This window comes from Pieris rapae, chromosome 9 (genome assembly GCF_905147795.1).
Source record: "Pieris rapae chromosome 9, ilPieRapa1.1, whole genome shotgun sequence".
In the NCBI taxonomy this organism is placed as follows: Eukaryota; Metazoa; Arthropoda; class Insecta; order Lepidoptera; family Pieridae; genus Pieris; species Pieris rapae.
The window spans coordinates 3,712,778-3,722,025 of record NC_059517.1 but is presented as its reverse complement, the minus strand read 5'-3'; positions in this window follow the sequence as shown (position 1 = coordinate 3,722,025).

Below are 9,248 nucleotides of genomic sequence, written 5' to 3'. Positions count from 1 at the left end.
ACAAAATACAAGCAACTGTCATATATAAGCACTAAATACCATACAAATGCTAAGCATTTGTAACTTGTGTTCTTAAAAAAAATATTAAAAATATAATGAGTATATTTTTATGGCCACAAGAATAAATGAAAAATGTTTCAAATGCAATTACACATTATTTTAAACATTACTATAGGTATCCCGTCTTTATGCGTTTTATTTTACAAGACATAATTAACACCTAATTAACATTGAAAACGAATTCGGCCGACCAGTTTTTAACGCTTACAGTGTAAATTAAGATGCTAGATAATGTGGAGATTATTTAAAGCTTTTAAAAGCTCAGCGATTTTGCTACATTTTACTTTCCTATCTGTCTTCGTATTGAACTGCATTAGGTATATTTGCCTAATTAAGTGTAGCTGATCGAACTGCATTAAGTATATTTGCCTAATTAAGTGTAGCTGATTTTTTAAATCGCCCGATGTAACATTGAGTCTGTGTTTTAATAAAGTATTCCTTCAAATGAGTTTGTTTCACAGACCGTTATTTATTGTATTTGCTATATTTTGAACTTTGTACTTTGAGTTTTAGCATTGAATTGATCGATGTTCCGTAAGAGTATCTGTGGTATTTTTGCAGATTGGATTTTTTTTGTTAAAATTTTTATACACCCTCTAAAACACTATAGGAATGCTTTGCTCTACGGCATCTTTTGAGCTTTGAAACCTATATTGGCGATAAGGCCTACTCCAGCACTGCTACAAATTTCAATTCCCAATAATGCCGTAAAATAAAAATGAATCTCATATGGTATCCCAATTTCTACTAAAATTATTCAACGTTTGAGGTAAAAATATTGTTTTAATATTATTATTATTAACATTTCAAATGTAATTAAAATAGAAATTACTTACGACAGTATATTAATAAATCTGTACGACGACGTGAATTCGCTTTTTTACAGAACACGGGGCAAACAGGCTCACCTGATGTTAAGTCCACCGCCCATGGACATACTCAATGCCACTCGCGAGTGCGTTTCCGGCCTTTTAAGAATTGCTAGATAAAAATAAAAGAAGGCTGGTTCCATGTGGTGGTGGTACGCGGCAGGAACTGCCTTATATGAATCTTTGTCGTTCCCTATAGAACTATCTACCAGAGAACGATTGCGGGTAATTTTAATATCCTAATGAATGTAAATAAATGTAATAGTAACTAAAATAAAGTTTTAGCAATTAAACGATTTCATTTATTTCACAACCTATTCCTGTATTGTGCTTGTATAGGTGTTATTAGGTAAAGTAAAGCTAATTAAGCTATATCACTCGCTAAAAGCACGTTAAGGTTAAGATTTAATAGCGGCTCAATAACCACCGATTAAGTGTGACGGATTACTAAGCGGTATTATTTTGTTTCATTCCTAAATATTATGCTGCTAGTAATATACTCAACAGAAAATGTATATATCTGAGATTACAGATTGAAAATCTAATTGCAGCCATTCATAGACTTCGGTACTACTTAACAATAAACCGAATATTAGCAATCAACTTACATTTGTAGCCTATAAATTGTAATTAGTTTAGTAATAAATGTTTAGCTTTGAATACAGTTATAAATGGTAATTATTCACGTTTCCGATAAAGTATAATAGGTCGACTACACTTACATTGGTGTCGCTTATATTTATAATAATAATAAAAGTTAATTTCCAATCTTTTTTGAAATCAACATTACTTATATATATTTAATCTCTTGCTTAACACAAAATTAAAAATACTTTTACCTTCTATGTTTTAACATAAATATTTTTCTTTATAAATTACTTAAATTATAATAACATACCGAAAATGCTATGTATGATGCTGTAGTAAGCTCTAAAATGTATATATTCAAGTATCAGTTTCCATAAAATTTCAATTTTCTTATATATTTAGAGACATAAAAGACATAAAAGTAACCGACGGGTTGAGCAACATAGTTGTAACTTTTATATTAATTTTAACGAATTCCCATCACAAACCCAAATATATTCAATAATAACTTGCATCCCTTTTGCTCTTAAATACATTAGGAAGTTCTGAAATAATACATAAGAAACTGTCATACTGTTGATATGATACATAATTTTCTACTAAATGGAATGCTTTTTCCGTTATCATCAATAGGTTTCAAGAACACTATTTTCACTCACACACTTCATCTGATTTCGACCTAGAACTGTATATCATACTGTAAATAGATTTCTTTTACCGTTCATTTGAGTTAGTTATATTTGCAAAAGTAATGGAATTACTATTTTCGGCCCTGACTCTGTTACCACGAATTACTATTCCGTTACCTGATAAAAAAGTGATAAATCAATAATAACTCTGTTTTTCTTTTGAAAATATATTAATTAATTTGTTATTTAACTAAAAAAGCTAAAACACAATTTTAATTTAAAAAAAATATATGTGAACTTATATTTTATGCTAGGAGGCGACATTTTCTGCCATGGATTTTAAATTGACTCATATTCTCTTTATAAAGGACACTGATAAGTTGTATAAAGTCGCTTTCCTGCAAATTTGATGAGAGTAACTTAGTCCCCACAAATGGTAAGCAAAAATTGCGTTTTACGTACGTAAAGGTTTTATTATAAAGTCTTCTGTCATTACTTTGATTTGTTAATCTTAAACATCATAAAAACAGTTTTGACACCACCTAATATTCGTTTGTTAATCTTGATAATTCCGAAAATTTAAATTAACAAAAATATAACGCACAATATAAACAAAGATTTTACGAAATAATAATAATTTCTTTCTTTCTTTCAATTTTATCTTAAACTGAGCCTAAATACTTATGTGGAAGACAAGCATTTTAACCACCTAAGAGCGAAAAGGAATTCAAGAGGAATTTCATTAAATTCTCTTCTCCCTTATTGATATGGAAGCCAGCCATCGAAGCCGGAGACGCACTTTATTAAGACATAAACGTAAGAACTCGAGATATGCGTACGTGATAATACCGTATATTGCATTTGTGACCTATTTCAATGAAATTCAATAACATCCATTAATTAAAAAATAAATAAAATATTGGCTTCAATAATAAATATAAACAGAATATATATTCCACATATTTGTGAGATTAAATATTAATTATTTTGTAATACGAGTATAAATATTTGAAATCCATGCCATAGACAAATTTTTCCGTCATTTTTCTTTTTTTTTATATCGTAATTTTTAACGAAAAAGGTTCACAAGGGCTCGGAATAGTTATTTTTTACTCAGCATTGAACTGGCTTTTAACCATTTAGTAATGATTATTTTAAATGTGAAACTTCTAGTATTTCCTATGATATCAAGCGTATATTTAAAATACCTACTTCACTATAAATAGGCTTTATTAATTAGACTTGTAGGTACATCCGTTATATAAACTTCAAGATTTTATGAGTCGAGCTCGTTACATACCAGATATTTTCATTACACATAGAGAAGTTATAAGAAAATTTCAAGACGGAAAATTTAATTTTCTGCTTCGAGTAATGTATGTTTACTCTAAATGAATTGATAAAGATCTGAGGGGGCCATTACATAGTCTGTGTTTCGTCTGTGTCGAACGCTAGTGCAACCCTCAATATTTGCTCGGCCGACGACCTCAGCCAGAGCAAACAATAGGAAATATTAGAAATAAGCATTGAAAGCGCTATAAATTTTGCCTCAAGAGAAGATATGATAAGATACCCACGATACTGCTACAAATTCTGAACTTTATTTTAACTGTTAAAGACTTACAGTGTTTAACTTAATAATGACACAAATTATCGAGCGCAGTCTCCAACTCTCAATTAGTTCCGACTTGAAATCAAAATGTAGTGGCGATAAGTAATTTAAAAACTATTTCAAAATGGAGGTCCTAAATTACATTTTTGTGTAATTTAGAAATTGCATTGTCTTTCAATCCCCGTGAAACATTAGCTGTACTGAAAATAATGTGGGAAAATATATAACATACGACAAAAGTTATTTTTATATATTTTTTCAATACATTCTACCATACTTTTAACGTATTGACTACCGTTTAGTTGTGAATACTTAAAATAACTTCAGTAGTAAATATTACGCTTATTTAGTTAGATAATATTATGTATATTTTAAACTATGTGGGTAGATTTTAAGGGCCGTTATTAAATATTTAATTCGTAAATTTAATGTAAGGAAAAGTGTATCGCACGCGCCAGACAATGTTTTATATATTATATAACATATTATTTTTAAGGAAATAAAATGTATGTTGAAAATCTATAGTCTATCCTCTATAGAGTGCTTATATTTTGTATTAGTGTGTGACAAGTGCAGCATAAAGCGCTTGCAGCAAAATCTATGATGTTTATCAATGAAGAGAAGCTGGCGCCACTCTGTCGCCCACAATCACACTCGACGCGGAATCTCTTCCGTATCTCTGATTCACTGGGCCAATGACCTGGACGTGGGGTGATTCAAAAAAATCAATCTTTGAAATAGCTTCATCTGTGTAACTGTTTGATTTTTGCTGAAACAATAAAATTTTAAATATCGAAGAAAATTTGACACGGTTATATTCCTATTGAAAGTGGATTAATTTCCTGATGAGGGTCAGAATTTTTTAATTACATATTAAACCAACGTTTGGAGTTTTCAATAAACAAACCAATGCACAACTAAATTATATTAATTACCCTCAAAGCACACTTCGTTGGTACATTTGGTCATGTACATTATATATACGTCAGTAAATAATTTCATTGTTAATATGTCACATGAATTACACATTAGTAATTTAATTGATATGTACGTACATACATGTTTTAAAATTAATATTCTTCATGACTATGTAGAATTAAAAAATACTTAAGTTTAATTTGATTATATTAATACAGTTTTTATTATTACAAAATCAATACTATCTTAGATGCTGACTTAGCTAAATCGTTCCCTAGAATTGTATTGAACTTGTATGTCATTGTTAGAATTAATGATCGGTAACATTATGGTAGTTCAACATTCTCATCCCTCCTCAATTTCCATGATATTTTCATAAATACATTAATTTCCTTATATTTTTTCCCTGACATACAAAGGAAAAGTTTTGTTGTTGTTTTGTCTTTAAAACAGCGATTTGGAATAGGAATAGATAGGACTAATAAATAATAGTAATAATTGACTGTTGATAAATAATTTTGATTAATAAACCAATTTACATGGACTATATCTCTATATATAGAAAATTCTCGTGTCACAATGTTAGCACCATAATCCTACGCCTCGAGCGATTTTTATGAAATTTATTATGCATATTCAGTAGGTCTGAGAATCGGCTACTATCTACCGTTCGAACCCCTAAGCGATAAGAGGTGTCCAGCCCTATAATTTATTTTTTATCTTTTCGACAATTTTTTTGTTTTTTTTTTTATGATACATCATACAAAAATACATACCACCCTTAATTTTCACCCCTCTACAATTATCCCATTGCTTTTATTTGTTAATTAAAAGCTTATGACATGAATTCAGAGATGAACATCATATAACCTATATGAATTTAGACTAAAATTCACAGAAAAACCTAAAAAGTTTTCATTCCGGAAATCCGAACAGGCTCTGGGGTAGCATAGCTAAATGTTCCGTGGTGATATATACTAAAAAGGTAGGCAGGTAGGTTATATTTATTACTTAGGAAAGTTATTATTTAGAAAGGAAATCAAAAAACAAATTAATAGTTTCCTTCTTTAAATGAATTTAAAAAAAGAAATAGGTTTTTCTCTGTTATTTATTTCAATAAAATATTTTTTTCAAGTGAAGGGATTTGTCTTTTGGAATTACCAAAAAACATTTGTGAGTATCGTGACATATATACTGACAATTAACCTATTTTATTTATAAACAGTTATAAATGTCATAATTTTAAAATTACCTTGCCTATGACGACCTACTCTTTCTGATTTTATTGTAACAATTTTATACCGTAACCCACTTCATTTTCTATCTGCGGTAGTGCAGCTGTACTGACTTTTGTAATGGTATTATCCAACATCATATCCATACGGTCTTCATAATCTCAAACAGCATTCCATTCTGCAATATACGATATTTATGCTTAGCAAAAATTGCTTTATATGTAACTGTAATCAAGTTCACATAGCTGTTATTTATCAATATGGTGGACGATATCACGATTTTTTTTTTTGAATAATAAATTGTATTTATGAAAGATAGATTTATATAATGATATACATAGAACAGTGTTTCTTGCTTGATTTTGGGTAAATATAATATATATTTTTACCCTATTATTAAATTAAAATTAATGGATTGTGTCGACTAAATATAACATAAACAAATGTCCAATATTACTATGACAGTCTTTAAAAAGTCGAAATCACTCTGTTCTTGTGGTTTTGTTAGCTGTAGTAAAATAATAAATATTTTCTTTAAAATCTTCGTCGCCTTAGAGATACTAATTTAAACTTACACGTCTTACTAATAACTAATTTTTTATAGAAATTTATGATCTATAATCCGTGTGTGATTGTGTATATTGTGAATGGAAGGTCAAACAGTAAATAGTCTCTACTCCAAAGGGAACAAAATCGAAATTGTAGAAAATACTCTTATATTTGAGCCATGATAAACGTCCAAAAGACGTTGCTCTGCGGCCGCCCAAGCTTTTTTGCTTGTCCAAGAGCCAATAATAATAATATTTTATATAAACCTAGGTAACAAAGAGAGAATAAAATGAAAAACTTAATTAATGTAGAAAGTTGCCAATACTTTTATTGTTATCCGAAGTACCTAATCTCCGTTCCTCTCTATACATTGTCGCATTCGACGGCAACACTGAGAAAAGCAGTGGGCCTATTCTTTCTTAGGGGTATTCTTCTATGGCATTTTCGTATGCTTTCACCACATCTTCAGGGCTCGTGAGCGAATTTCCTTTATTTATTTAACCTCGAATTTATCTTAAGTTCTTGGGCACAAATGAAAGACCAAAAGTGCGCAAGGTCAGAACTGTATGGCGATGGCTCGATACCAGCCATAGTCAAATATTCAACAGACCTTTTTGCGGAGTTCGTTGAAGTATTGTCCTGGTGAAGAAAGCTCGTGCTTCGAGGGCACTGCTGTCGAATTTATTCCAAGACAACAGGCAAATAGCGTTTGACATACCAGTCTGCAGTAACTGTCCTTCCATATTCTCTTATCTTCCTCTATAATGCGTCGCACAGCACTGATGTTATTTTCAGTAGTCGCTGTTAAAGGACGTCCACCACGCGAAACATCATTGAGATTGCTACGTCCACGCTTAAATTAAATAAGTAACTAGTAAATAGTGGCACGAGATGAAACGTCACTAAGAAATGCTAATCGCAGCCTATCACAGCTTTGTTGTTGAGTAAGCCCACAACGAAAGTCATAATAAATCATTGATCGAAAATGTTCTCGCGTGGGTTAATTTTCACGTATAACAAGAGTTTCAGATTTGCCGCCAATTCACAAAATCAAATGACAAATGAATGCAATATACTACATTAGGTTAACAAAGAGTTCTAAAATTGAAATTCAAAAATGTTTTCAGTATAACTCACGTATATATCCCAGAAAGACTTACTTAGTTTAATGTAAATTAAATAATAACAATCGTAGATACTTGTATTATTTAATGTATTTCTAGTAGTATAGTCTATCAGGTATAAGATGACACCAACGACGCCACAAATTTCATTACCTTTTTATATATTTTTTTATATATTGTGTATAGATTAAAGTGATCACAATAGAAACTGTTTTCAAAGGAAAATTACTATCGGGCCATATCAGCCTAATGCTACACAAAAGTTTGTGGCTTTGGAAGACAAATACTTATTAAATACAGGCAAAATAATTACGACATATTTAAACATTTCTTTAAATAACGACATATTTCTTATTAATCGTAAGTCGTATTATTATTTTCTTCACCTAGTTACAAGAAAGTTTATCAAGTCTCAATATAAAAATAATTATTTTTACTAAGAAAAATTCATAAATATTTCTATGTTTTATATTATATATTGTATGTTGCCAGGACTAGGACTGGTTTTTATTGATAACATCAAATATGTTGTTTGTTAACGTTTCACACAAGATATTTGTATCGTAATTATATTAAAGTAAAGTGACAAAAAAATGGGTACTACTTGGCTGAGCTCGACTTGTACAGTCAAGCGGGTTATAAACAAAGAAATCACACAAAAAGTAATATTTCTTTTTCGCAATAATCCTTAGCACAGCCGCTTGGATCTTGACTGTGACGCAGTAGTTATGTTCGCAAACGATAGGACAAAGGTTAATTATGTAAAAAAAACATATATATATGACTGATAATTGATATGCCTGTACGCTCAGTTACGTATCTCTGTGTTGTTCACGATTTAATAAAATAAATGCGTATTTTACTATTGACTTTATATTCTCTGTTCGAGGTAAAGTAAGAATAAAATTTATTTATCTTCGGTTCCGTATACGGTAAAGAACTGGTATCATCACTAGCTTTTTGTATGTCTGAAAAGACATTAATAAATTAATGCTTACATAAAAGCAAAATCAGTGTAATTGCACTGTTTTAACTAAACTAATATTTTGTTTTTTTTGTAAATTGTGTTAAAAGTCAAAATTCCTTTAAACGGTGCAGATAGATCTTGTATTTTGTATAAATGAGGGTTTGCGTATTGAAAATTAATGTTGTATGTATTTTCAAACACAATCGTCTTTCATATATTCTTATATTTTATGTACATCACAAGTACATCATACATACTCGGTATTCTCGGAATACTCTTAGCTCGTTGTAACCAATCCAAGAATAAATTAGTTCGGATACATGAGTCGATAAAAAGAGTACATACATCCTAAGATATACCTGTGCCTCAAAAAAAATATTCTACTCGCTCCAACATCCCCTTATACTTAATTTCATATAGATGCCAAATCGCTTCATTATGCTCCATATGACTTCTCACAATTGCATCATATAAGACTCTCACTGTAGTGATGTTCATGAAGTCGTTGGCTTGTCTCAGTAAATAGCCAAGTTATTTATAATTGAGAAAATCAATAACTTTTTGCGTTAAAAAATATTTTTAAAATTATAGGTTCAAAACAAAAAAAACATTCAACTGTTTTACGTATAAATTGTTGGCATTAAATAATGAGCTGAAACAATAACTTGTGTATATGTATTTAATATCTCAGAGTTAA